At 33.5% G+C, this 12,718-nt stretch overlaps 1 pseudogene across 1 annotated transcript in view; it reads right to left on the minus strand.

Annotated features, from left to right (window-relative positions):
* Positions 1–2,415: 2,415 nt before the first annotated feature.
* The window catches only part of LOC149557494 (pentatricopeptide repeat-containing protein At2g13600-like), a 33,943-nt pseudogene continuing 23,640 nt past the window's right edge, over positions 2,416–12,718 (minus strand). The window contains exon 2 of the transcript XR_016364642.1: positions 2,416–6,793. The product of XR_016364642.1 is annotated as a pentatricopeptide repeat-containing protein At2g13600-like (transcript). The remainder of the gene's footprint in view (positions 6,794–12,718) is intronic.

Genomic DNA, 12,718 nt, shown 5'->3' on the forward strand with positions numbered 1-12,718 from the left:
CCAAGGCCTCTTAGGACCTCAATCAACTCATTGATGCCCCTTGAGCATCCTTACCAATCCATCCTTGCATATTGTAACCCACTGTTACACTCTTGCTCCTAGTCGGATTGCTGACAAACTTGCCTAAGGCAAGGTGGGGGAAATAGCAAATTGCAGTGTTTTCTTCCAAATTGATATATTAAATTGTTCATTGATGGAACTTTTAGACCCCCAAAGGCCGTGAAGAGCTCACTCTGGAAATTCAAGAAAAGGCCATTTTTATTGCCCAAACCCTAGAACTGGCAGTGAACAAGCTAGTGGGTTCAAATTTTGATTTCACTAAGCAAAACTCTTCACAAACTCCAACCAAAACACAATAAGAAAGAAAACACAATACTCTAACCATTTACAACGAGGCAAAGGCAATTTCAATCCATGAAATGGTAGATGTTCATGTTGTAAAACATACTGTGATAATTTTGTATGCAACTACACTCTATTTGATTTTGGATTTCAACCTAAACACCAACCAACACATACATAATGCTTTAGATTGCCTCAAATACCTCCAAATGACATGTTCCAAATGTTGGAACCTACCTACAATTGTTCTTGTGTTTTCTTCAATTCCTTGCACAAATGTTGACATGATAACATTGCAATGTTGTCAATTACAACTTTTCAACTTTTGCACAATTTTGCTTATATCACTTCAACATGACTTCACCTTGATGCAAAATGACTTCCTAGTTATCCTACAACACATCTAACACTATTTCCACCCCTTACAAGCATTATGGGATCATTTGCCATAGTGTGCCCAATTTGGCCAAACTTGGCAATTTCTTGACAACTATTGGCAACTTATGCCAAATTCACACATTGACACTCAAACCTATCTAAACACACCCCTTACACCCTCTTGGAGTCCTTATTCCATCAATGCCCTGGCAAGGGTCATTACAAGCCAAAATTGGATAAGGGTTATAGGCTAACCCCAGGTGCTCCTGCACTGCTAAGAGAAGCTGTCACATTTTAATACATGTTTATCAAAGCATTCCCAAGCTCAACAGACAACAAAATAATTTTCTTATATTTTTAATCGCTTATTATACTAAGTTTGCCAGAATCTGGGAGTCTTCTGGCAGAAAGTGCAAGACTGGCTATAATAATGAAATTTCAAAAAGCTCATTGTGAAGTTTGAGTAATATATGAAGCTACAAACTGAAGAGGCAATTTGTGAAGAATATTGTGAGGCTTCTGAATGCAGCCACATTTTTTTCTGCTATATTTGTATTGACTAATGCACTCAACTTCTGAAAAAAAAAGTGAGCACCATATGTTTCCAGCAACCAAGGTTGTTGAGTTCTGGCTCTATATTCTGCAATTACATTAGCTTGGAGTATTTTAGCACTTTTTCTGCAAGTCAATTCCATGCATCCTACAATCATGGCATTTCTGGAGACCATATTGTATTGAAACAATTTGTCAAACGATTTGGATACCTCCTCCCATATCCTTCCATACTTGTCTTTACATCTTTCAGGGCAGTCACAACTCCATCCAGTCATAGCAGCTTTCTTTCAACTATGTTTGATAGATCTAGAAGACATTCAGAGAGAAGGGAGGTGGTATTTTGGGGGGTTTAGGAAAGCTTGTTTTGGCATTATGCCTGTTCGTTAAACTTGGCTAAACAGTTCAAGGTTTTTCAACAAGCATATGTTTGTGTATATTGAGCCATAATTGCATTTGTTTCCTTGCCTTGACTATACCTTCATTAGTATTCATGTTGACTATACTTCCACATTTTCCAAGCTAGGCAGGGACAACAATGGAGGCAAACTGATTTGGTTTGATATCTGTTTGATGTATTTGGTGATTCAATGCATATTGAATACTATAAAGACAAAGTGAAGTGTATAAAAAGGAACTATACACGTACTCTGCAATATCCACACAAGAAACTGAACCCAATCCTAAAAATCATCCCCAGACCAGAAACTCGTCCAGTGTCTATTTGGCTTGGCAAATTGCCTGATTCCTTACCCTCAATTTTTCTCTCAATGTCTTCTTCCAATTGCATGTGCAAATAACCCACACATGCAAATAATCCAATGAGATTTTACATCCTCGAACTTAGAAGGCTGTAAAAGTGATCAGCAGTTATCAATACTTAATCAATCTGTAATGAGATTTCTTACTATTTTTATGTACTTTTCTGTATTCTGGAACTCAAAATAAACAAGAAAACTGCGAAGTAAACTTGAAGACAAATAACTAGAAACGTTTGATCAAACCCTCAAACATGTCACAGAAAATCTGAGCCAATTATTATCAATTATAACTGCTGGTACATACTCTATTTCAGACCAAATACTATGATCTGAACTAAATATGAATATAGAAACCAAATATGACAGGGCTGGAAACAAGTGCTGAGACAAACATAGATCTGGAAATGATAATTTTACTCATAAACCTTCTCTTGAATATCATGTCTGAATGGTGAAATGTAATACAATTTGTAGACCTGTCTGACCTGGTGCAGCAGCAAAATGAAGACAATTGGCCGCTACATACCTTCAAACAGCCAAATAAAATAGTGTAGGGTCTTCTCCAATGTTGGCACCTATATGGATAAAGAAATGTAAATCACCCTCCCAAAATGACAGTACAGCTCCCTTATTGACTGTTGCAAACCTGTACTGCTTCCAGTATCTGCAAATATGACTCGTACAATCTGCAATTAATGTGGCACTGCTGGTAAAGAAAGCTGATAACAATGTTTGGAAGCTGGAACAGCAATATTTGGTCCCTATTTATCCTCCAAGTAATGGCGCTATGTTGGTCAGTGATGTACAATGGTTGGAATGATGCAAATAGTAGCCAATATGACTGTCAAAAGGTTGGGAATGATAGATTTTTCTCTCCTAAAGGTGACACTCAACTATGTGACTGAAAATTAGACTTGTGATGTTTGTATAGCAAACATTTTCTTCATGGCTGGGGCTGGAAACCTGCATATAGTACCAAATCTAATCTAAATTCTCCAAAGATTGATGGAGCAGCAGCTAGGATTTCTCAAAATGGTATGTACTCCTCAGGTTCAAGATATAATGATGCAAATCTGCTAATCAAAATTTTTGAGATTGTTGTGGAAACCTCCCAAAGTAATGTGTCGACAAAATAGCAAACTTTCATTTGTAAACAAAATCACCCTATTACTGGAATCTTACGTGGATCTCCAAATTCAGCGACAAAGAATGTAAGGAAACTGTAGCAAACTGAATATATCTTCAAATCCTTCACACATCCGCACAGCAATGATCCACTAGGATCTCCCACGATTGTAGGCAAAGGTTTTCATCCATGAACTCAACTGTGAAATTCAAAAGGGCTCTCATCCTCTCAAACCCCAAGAAAACCATGGGTTTTCATCCTTGAATGACCTAATTTGAACAAATTGCTCAAATCTGGAATTGGATGCAAAAGGATAAAGTATAAACGATCATGCAATGAAGAAAAGAGCTGCTCCTATATTTGTGTTTCTGGCCCTGTATTTATTTTAATTTTTTACTTTCAAATTATTTTCCGTCCAAAAGTAGTAAAAAATAATAATATTTAGGACTGAAAAAACCTCATAAATTTATTGAAGTTGTAAAATAGTAACTTTAATTATTTTATCCATAAAAAGGGAACAAGAAAGACTCGGCATCAGTGACCATCTCTGGAAGAAGGGTTTTGACCAAAAGACTTAAGATTCTTTGGGAAAATCATCTGCAAGTAATGGTTCTGAACTCTCCCAGCAATTCATGTAGTTGTCCAAGAAGTCCAAGTAAGGGCTACCTTTAAAATTTTCATCTATGATCCCTGATCAAACTTCATGTTATTGTACTGCTCAGATAAGCCTTTGAAGTTTATCAAATCTTAGCTCTGTCGCACAGAAAACAAATGGCTAGACTAGATGAGAGAGGATGGCCATGAAGGGGAGGAAAGACGGGGACCATTCCACTTACTACTAAAGCAACATTTTATTTTCTTTCTCTACACATCCAGTTGATAAGGAATCAATGTGTTCACAAGTTGTCATGGATTAACATGATGAAATGAATATGGAGCATGAACCTTAGAATTCTATCATTTGAAACATTTTTACAGTAAGAAGGCCTACGCTTTTTATTTCCCTATCGGGCCACTTAACTGCTATTGATTTCATATCTATTTTCTGCAGCTTCACTCTCACACAACTATTGAGATTTCAGCATTTGGAACAAACCTATTTTAACATAGCAATAGTTCTTTTTTATATTCCTGCAGAACTTTACCGTAGTATTTGTTCTATTTTATACTCGAGAACATGGCCTCCGTGATATAAAACATGATTTGGTTGAGAAAATAATCAAATCCTTTCTATATCAAAAAGGCCAAACAATGAATTGGCTAGACTTCTCTTTTATTTGGAATCTACCAATGATTCGTAAAGGAAGAAAACCTGTGAATAAACCAATGAGTATGTTTGCCATCCCTTACTATGTCTACAACTAATTCTGAAGGTAGAAATGATAGCCGAGTGACAATCTCCACATAATCACTCAGGCTTATGAGAAATTTAAGAGCATTTCAGAAAGTGTTCTGATAAGCCCAAATGCAGTGGCTAAACTCTCGCTGCAAAGGCAAAATCTCTAGTCGTCGACTTCTTCCTCAACATCGTGTGACAAATCACGTGCCAGGCACAAAGCCTTCTTCATCCAGCAGGCTAGCCACTAACTATACCATTGCATAGGTTTCCTCTGACAATGGATGCGATGAGTTTTCTGCAACAAATGCATAGAGCCTGTTTTTTACATGAATCCAACTGCACCCTCGCTGTGTTTTGAGGCCCCTGTCCTTCATCATTTTCCTTGCCTTTGCTGCATCCGGCCACCTATTGGCTGCAGCATATACATTTGACAACAGCACATAATTTGAAGGTTCCTCCGGTTCACAGTGAAGAAGGTGCTCCGCTGCACGTTCTCCCAGCTCCACATTCCCATGAACTCTGCAGGCATGAAGCAATGCTTTCCACACCAAAGCATCAGGTTTAATATGCATGCTGTTGACAATGTTTTCAGCTTCACATATTTGTCCAGCACGGCCCAGAAGGTCAATCATACAGGCATAGTGATTGGTTGTTACTAAATTAATATATTCCTTTCTCATCAACTCAAAATAAAAGCACCCTTCATTCACTAGTCCTGCATGACTGCATGCAGAGAGAACATTTAAGAAGGTGATTCGGTCCGGAATGATGTCGGCCTCTATCATCAATTTAAAGAGTTGGAGAGCCTCCCTGCCATTTCCATTAATGGCGTAACCAGAAATCATAGCATTCCATGAGATCAAATCCTTAGAAGCTATTTGATCGAAAACAAGAGCTGCATCATCTATACTCCCACATTTGGCATACATTGTGATGAGAGAACATTGGACACTCAAAACTGACTCAGATCCAACTCCAACTATATGGGCATGCAGCTGCTTTCCCAGTTCTAACATTGCTAAGTTGGCGCAAGCACTTAGGGTGCTTGCAAAAGTGAACCTATTGGGCTTAACGTCTGTCCACTGCAATTTCTGGAACAATTTTAGAGCTTCCTCACAATAACCATTCTGAATATATCCCACAATCATAGCAGTCCATGACACAACATCCCTTTCAAACATTCTGTCAAACTTGCGATGAGCATCGTCCATGGCTGCACATTTGGCGTACATATCTACGATGGCATTCCCAATAATGGAATTTGTATGAAATCCAGCCTTGATAACTTGAGAATGAACCATTTTACCCTGTTCCAAAGCTGCCAAACTCCCACAAGCAATCAAGACTGTCAATAGGACAATGCTATCTGGCTTCCTATCTTCTTTCTGCATTTGACAAAACAGTTTCAGAGACTCCTCGGCAAATTGACTTTGCGCATATACTCCAATCATTGTAGTCCACAAGACTGCATCTCGTTCAGACATATTGTCAAACACTTGGCGTGCATCCCCTGAATTTCCACATTTTGCATATAAATCTATAAGTGCACTTCCAACAAAGTTATTAAGTTCAAAGCCAGTTCTAATAATGTAAGCATGCAACTGTTTCCCTGGATTCAAGGCAGAGAAAAAGCCGCAAGAGCGAAGAGTACTAGGAAATGTGAACTGATCCGGCTTAACACCAGAATTTACCATCTCGTAAAATAAATTCAGGACAACCTCCTTTAAACCATATTGATCATACCCAGATATCATAGCATTCCAAGATACCACATTTCGAGTGGGCATTTTGTCAAACAATTCACGCGCAGTCTTTAAATTTCCAATTTTGGCACATGATTTTATCAATCGATTCCAGTAAGATATTTCGTCTGGTTCGGGAATTTTGTCGAACAAATTACACGCATCTGTAGAATAACCATTGTAGTGGAACCAACGGTTCAAGTCGACAACATTATTGTTGGCATTGAAATGAGCACGACTTCGAAAAGATTTGGAAGTGGTAGGTTTCTGCAACAAATGATTATATGTTTTAAAGTTTAAGTGTGTGAATTTTTCCACCATTGCTTAAACAGTTTGTTAGATAAACATAAGTTCCAAAGGTGATGTACAGAACTGATTTATCTGGCTCGCAGTCAGACTCGGCCCGCACGGTTTTCCCCACATCGCCCTTGGGATGAAGCAACGAAACCACTGAAAGAAATGGGATTCCCGACTGAATTAACAGTTCTTCAATTGTTTGCTTCTCCACCTCCTCGACTATGTTGGAAACAATCCAATCTGCGGTACGTGCAGACTGAAATACTTAGCATATACTTTTGTGCATCAACGTTGATGCATCCCTGTCTTGCAGAGACGAAGGAAGATCTGTTAATTTCACAGCAGGAATTTAGTTTATCAGCTCGCCCTCTGCAACACAGAGTTCACCATTAATATATTTTCAAACTAGATGAGCTGAAGTCAGGAGCAAGCGGAACAACTACTAGCGATTGGGGTTGGGTGTAGTTTGTTTTTTAGTTTTTCTTTTTATTTTTATTATTTGTATTTTTATTATTTATTTATTTTTGTTCGTGCGGAATACCTATGCATCGTGCTAATATGACATTAACACTCACCAAATCAAATCAAATGTTTATATCTTTTTCTAATTTTTCATTATTATATAATTCACATTTTCCTTTCATTCTATTGGGAGAAAATTAATTTTCTTAACAAAAAATACAAATATATTCTAATTTAATGCATTCATTTATTACAACTTTATCTTTTCCACATTTGTGACAAGTTTAAAAGATTTTTTTCAAACATTTTATCTTCCACCTCACACAACATGTCTAATCAATATTAATTATCAATCTATTAAATATTTTTTATTTTTTATTTTAAATATATTTATTATTAGTTTTACATTGATGTTTATTTTTTACTATTTAATATGACTTATTCCTAAAATTTCATGTAATGCATAAGTTCAAATTATATATATATATATTTTTAATATAATTTCAATATGTTATATTTTTGTATTTGAATTTCTAATTTTTGTAAAACTTTGTTTTTTTAATAAAAGTAGTTAAATTATTACTATTATTTTACTTTTATAAAAACAAATTAAACAATATTATTTTTTAATTATATTTTATAATAGTGTTTGTAATATATATAATTGATAAAGGTTACAATTTATAAATTATATCATTTATTATTATTAATATTTTTTATTTAAAAATATATGATTTAGTTTAAATATATTTAAAACTTAAATATATATTTTAATAATTATATTTTATATTAAAAAACATACTTAAAAAACTACAAAAAAGAAATAATTCAATTCTAAAATATATATAAATTATTATTAAGTTTTTATAAACTATGTATTAAAATTAAATAGTTATATTCTATTTCTTCTTTATTACATCATATTTATTCATTGACATCAAATTTATATGTATTACATTTATTTATTATTTACAAATGTACTTATTAAATTATATAGATATTATTTCATAATTAAAAATTACTTAATTTTATGTAAAATTGAGAAATAAAAAACATTAAATAGTAAACCTTCTCTAATTGTTAAAATTAAATAATTAGTTTTACTTATAAAATATTTGTATATTTCAATACATTTCATTTTTTCTTATAGAAATGTGAGTTTTAATATAAAAATTAAATTCTTAGTTTCATTAATTAAAATATTATATATTTTAATTTTTTATTATAACCATGATTTTATTTTGACTATTTGTTTTATTAAGAAAAATAATTATATTTAATTCTCTCTCTCTCTCTCTCTCTCTCTCTCTCTCACTCACGCACACACACACACACACACACAACTTATGTTGGTATCACTCTATCTTACTATTTTATCTCTCTTCCTCTTCCTCCTCTATATTATCTATCCTTTTTTCCTCTGCATATATGTTTATGTTGTTATTATTCTATACTGTTATTTATCTCTATCTATATCTTTGTCCTAGTTTTTGTCTAGTGCTAATGGTTAGAAATAGTGTGAGTTCCATTTGATAATCAAGATGAGAATAATACATAGTTGGGGGAGTTTTTCCAACTACTTATGGTTCTCTAGTAGCATACATGGTATCCTTAAACATATAATGTGATACTCCAAATGCTTCATCACTTCTTCAAGTTCTATAATTCAAATATTGGTATGGATATCTTTTCACATTGCACATATTTTAAGTTGTCAATGTAGAAGGTGCAAATTTGTCTAAAGCATATGTATTGATTGTAGTATGATATTAAGTACTTAGTGCCATATTGGGGACTTTGGCCTCTTATTCGTAGGCTTAAATGCCCAAAGATATAATAATATAGCATGAGAACTTAACAACAAAATATGAATCATCCTATCAGATCACAAGTGCATTTCTAGGCAAAAATTAATGCATTCACAATGTTAATTTAGAACTATTTAATCTTATTCTCACTCATCTACACCTCTACAACCATTATATGTTAGGTAGGAACTATGATGCATTGCATCTCTTGTTTACTTATGCATTCATGCTAGTGCTAATATGACATTAACTTGACCAATCAAATCAAAGAATTTAATAGTTTATATGGAACTTACAATGTGTATATCTATTTTTCATTTTTCCTTATTTTATAAATGACATTTTGTGCTAATTCTATTGGTTCATACTATTTTTGGTAGGGAGAAAAATCAATTTTTCTTAATAAAAATTCACATATTTTTTCCAACAATAATGATGTCATGCATTAATGATAGCTTTATCTTTTTCACAATTGTGACAAATTAATTAGAGTTTCCAAAATGTAATTATTTTATCTTGCACCTCACTAACTAAGACATAAATGCATGTCTAATCAACAATAATAACTAAATCATTTTTCTTACTAAAGGTTGTAAATATATCAATCTATTATTTTTAACCTCTTGTAAATATATCGATATAGATGCAATTTGAGGCAAGAGTTGTTTTGCAATTATGGTAACATAATACAAAATTTAAAACATTTTCTTTTTGGAAGTACAAAAAAAATCATCACGGATACAATCAGAGATTTTAGGGATGTTAGAGTTATGATGCAAAGTATGCACGAATCCCATAATGAAAAGGTATGGGATTTCGAAGCACCTCAAAACCATGCTTGTATGATATTTAAAGGTCCTAGAGATGTTATTTTCAACACCGCAATGTTGATATTGATTAAAAATATCCCTGTTGTAAACAAGCTTGAGGGTAAGAAGGCTCAAATGAAAATAACTGAGGTTGGGGGGTCAGGAATCAACAGAGAAGAAATGGATGGCAATTTGAATCGATTAGAGCCAACAAAGATGGAAAATTTTAAGGAGAGGATGGCGACCTAGTTCCTACTAAAAGAAGGGGGTTTTATTCCTTACATGCAAGCAATGGCAAGTTAGGATGAAAATTGTGCTCTTTAGTTTGTCAATGGGTGGAATCACTGCAGAGTTACCATAAATGGTATCATGTTCCAAGTAAATGAGGAGGTTATTGCTATGGCCACTAGTTTGTTGTCCGTGAAGGGGAAAAATGGAAGAAGGTTACGAAAATGGCAAACGAGGTCAGCATGAATAACTTTTTCGTTGAGGATGAAGAACCTATTCACTATAGGGGAGGCTTTCGGAGAGATAAGCTACCGGTTCCTTGGGATGATGTATGTTTGGTGAGCATGAAGTACCTCATGGTCGAAGGTAGGTTTGGAGTCTATTATTATTATCACTTCCCTCTCCTGAACCATTTTAGAAATAGAGACTTTATTTCTATTATGTTATTTTTGTTACATTCCCTTGAGGACATGATTAGCGATGTTAGGGAGAAGAGAAGTAAGGGTAATAATTTCACTATCATTCACTAGGGTATGATTTTTAGACTTTACTAGTTTCATCTTGCCCTCTATCCACCTAGGGTCATTGTTGTTGATAATCAATGCCACCAATAGAATTCCCCTACGAGTACCAGTAGTGGAACTAGAATCCACTTGCTGCACCCTTCCCCTAGTAAGGATAATAAGAAAAAGAAAAACTTAGACCAGGTAATTGAACAAAAGGGTAGTAAAAAATAAAACTTGAAAAGCCAGTGGAGGTGGACATTGGGGATTTGGAGGAGAAGGAGGGAGGAAATGATAAGAGAAGATCTGGGAGGTTAACCAAGTCATGAGTAAGGTATAAACAAAAGGCGAATAGATTTAGGGTCAAGGAGGCAGAGGAGGAGAATTCTAAGAACAGTGGGAGAGAGTTAGAGGAGGAGAAACATTCTGACTCCAAGAGAGAAAAGGTGATTGAGGAGAAAGAAAAAAGTGAAAACTTTGTTGATAACACTCGGGTCTCTACTGGCAATGTCAATACCACTAAGACTACTCATGTGTCGGCTAGTTTTACCTTGCAACCTATTACCTTCTATGAGGACAACAATAAAGTGGATACCTCCCCTATCACCATCTCCTCTTCGAAAAAGGAAAAAACCAATGTTTCTGCTAACCCCCAGGTTTTTGCAGGATGAGAACCAACCATTGACAAAGGTTAAGGAGGCGCTTAAGAATGTGGAAATAGGAAACAAAAAGGAGGAGAAATAGAATGAGAAGAATACATAGATGGAGAAAAGGGTCAAATTTTTAGAGGATGGGTTTTACTCCTCTAAATTTTCCTTGAAGGTTACCCATGTTGTTGCAACTACCCTCTAATTACTAGCATAGGATAAGTATGAGGCAAGGCTGGACATGGAGGACAACAAACTCCTGTATAAGTTTCTATTTGAGGATTGGGCTAGGGTACTTCTGGTTGGGAAAGAAAAAGATAAGGATGAGAAATAATGTTGGTCTCTAGGAGTTTTTAGGCCTAGTTTTTTTTTGTTTTTTTATATAGTTGTCTTGTTTGCTGGTTTACAGCTTATTCTCAGACTTGGGTTGGCTTGTTTATGCCAACAATTATTATGTTCTGAACAGTCATAGTATGTTTAGTACTATAGTTTTTAGAATTAGTATAGATGATACTCTAGTAATTGTGAATGATTGTGTGTTGTTTTTCGATTGGGTTGGCTTGTTTATGCCAACAGTTATTATGTTTTAAACAATCATAGTATATTTAGTACTATAGTTATTAGAATTAGTATAGATGTTACTCTGTTAGCTGTGAATGATCGTGTGTTGTTTTTTGGTTACTAGTTGTTGTTCTCTATAGCAGTGGTTGCTCTCTTCTTGTTTTTGTTGGTAGTGTGCTAGTTGTCAACTTTTTGGTTGTAAGGGTTGACCCCCTTGTTTTGGTTGCTTTTTGTGAGTTTAAGTTTATTTAAAATCTGACTTAAAAACTAATTATCGTATCATTTTAAAATACATTTATTTAATTTATTTTCGCAATAATTTAAAATTATTTTATTCTAATTTTAAAATTTATTTTTTATTCTAAATTATAATTTAATTAATAAATAATAAAAATATATTTTTAAGAATATAATTATTTGATAAATTTCTACTAAAAATATTTATAAATTTTCTTATAAAAAATTTAAGTTTAGTTTTTAATGTTTTATATTTTCTATTTTAAATATATTTATTAGTTTTACACTATCCCTTACTTTTGTCAATCGTAAAATGCTAACTTTTTTCACACTATGTTTAACTAGCTATTTTTTCCAATCTTGTTTTAATTCTTTTTTGAATTTTAAAATTTGTAAAACTAATATTGTTCTTCAAACTTACTAACTTTTTGTTGGTTTGGATCAAGTAGTCAACCATTTATTTTTTTTAATTTAATATTTGAATTTATATTAGAAAAGGTAGAAACGAATACTTCATTAATTTAACTCAAATTTATAATTCTTATTTAAATATTTCTTAAAATAATAGAATCCTTAATCTTTTTTTTAAATTCTCTTCCAACTATCTCTATTTAGTGTTTGTATAATAACATGTCATTCTCTCTCTTATAGATCTCTTCATATCCTTCGTATCCTTCATTTCTATTTATAAATCTCTATTATCATTATCTCTCTTTTCAATTTGTCTTCATATATATAAATCTCCATTTTCCTTCTTTTCTAACTATTAGGACGAATATATTTTTTTTAACTCTGTCTTCATATATTTTACTCTAATTTTCTTCTTTCCTAACCATTGGTAGGAACTTTGACATAATGCGTCTCTTGTTATCAAATGCACTCAATATAGAATTGTTAAATGAGAATAATAATCAACATTAATTGAT

This window comes from Cupressus sempervirens, chromosome 5 (assembly GCF_028749045.1).
Source record: "Cupressus sempervirens isolate cs-2001-9-10 chromosome 5, ASM2874904v1, whole genome shotgun sequence".
Lineage (NCBI taxonomy): Eukaryota > Viridiplantae > Streptophyta > Pinopsida > Cupressales > Cupressaceae > Cupressus > Cupressus sempervirens.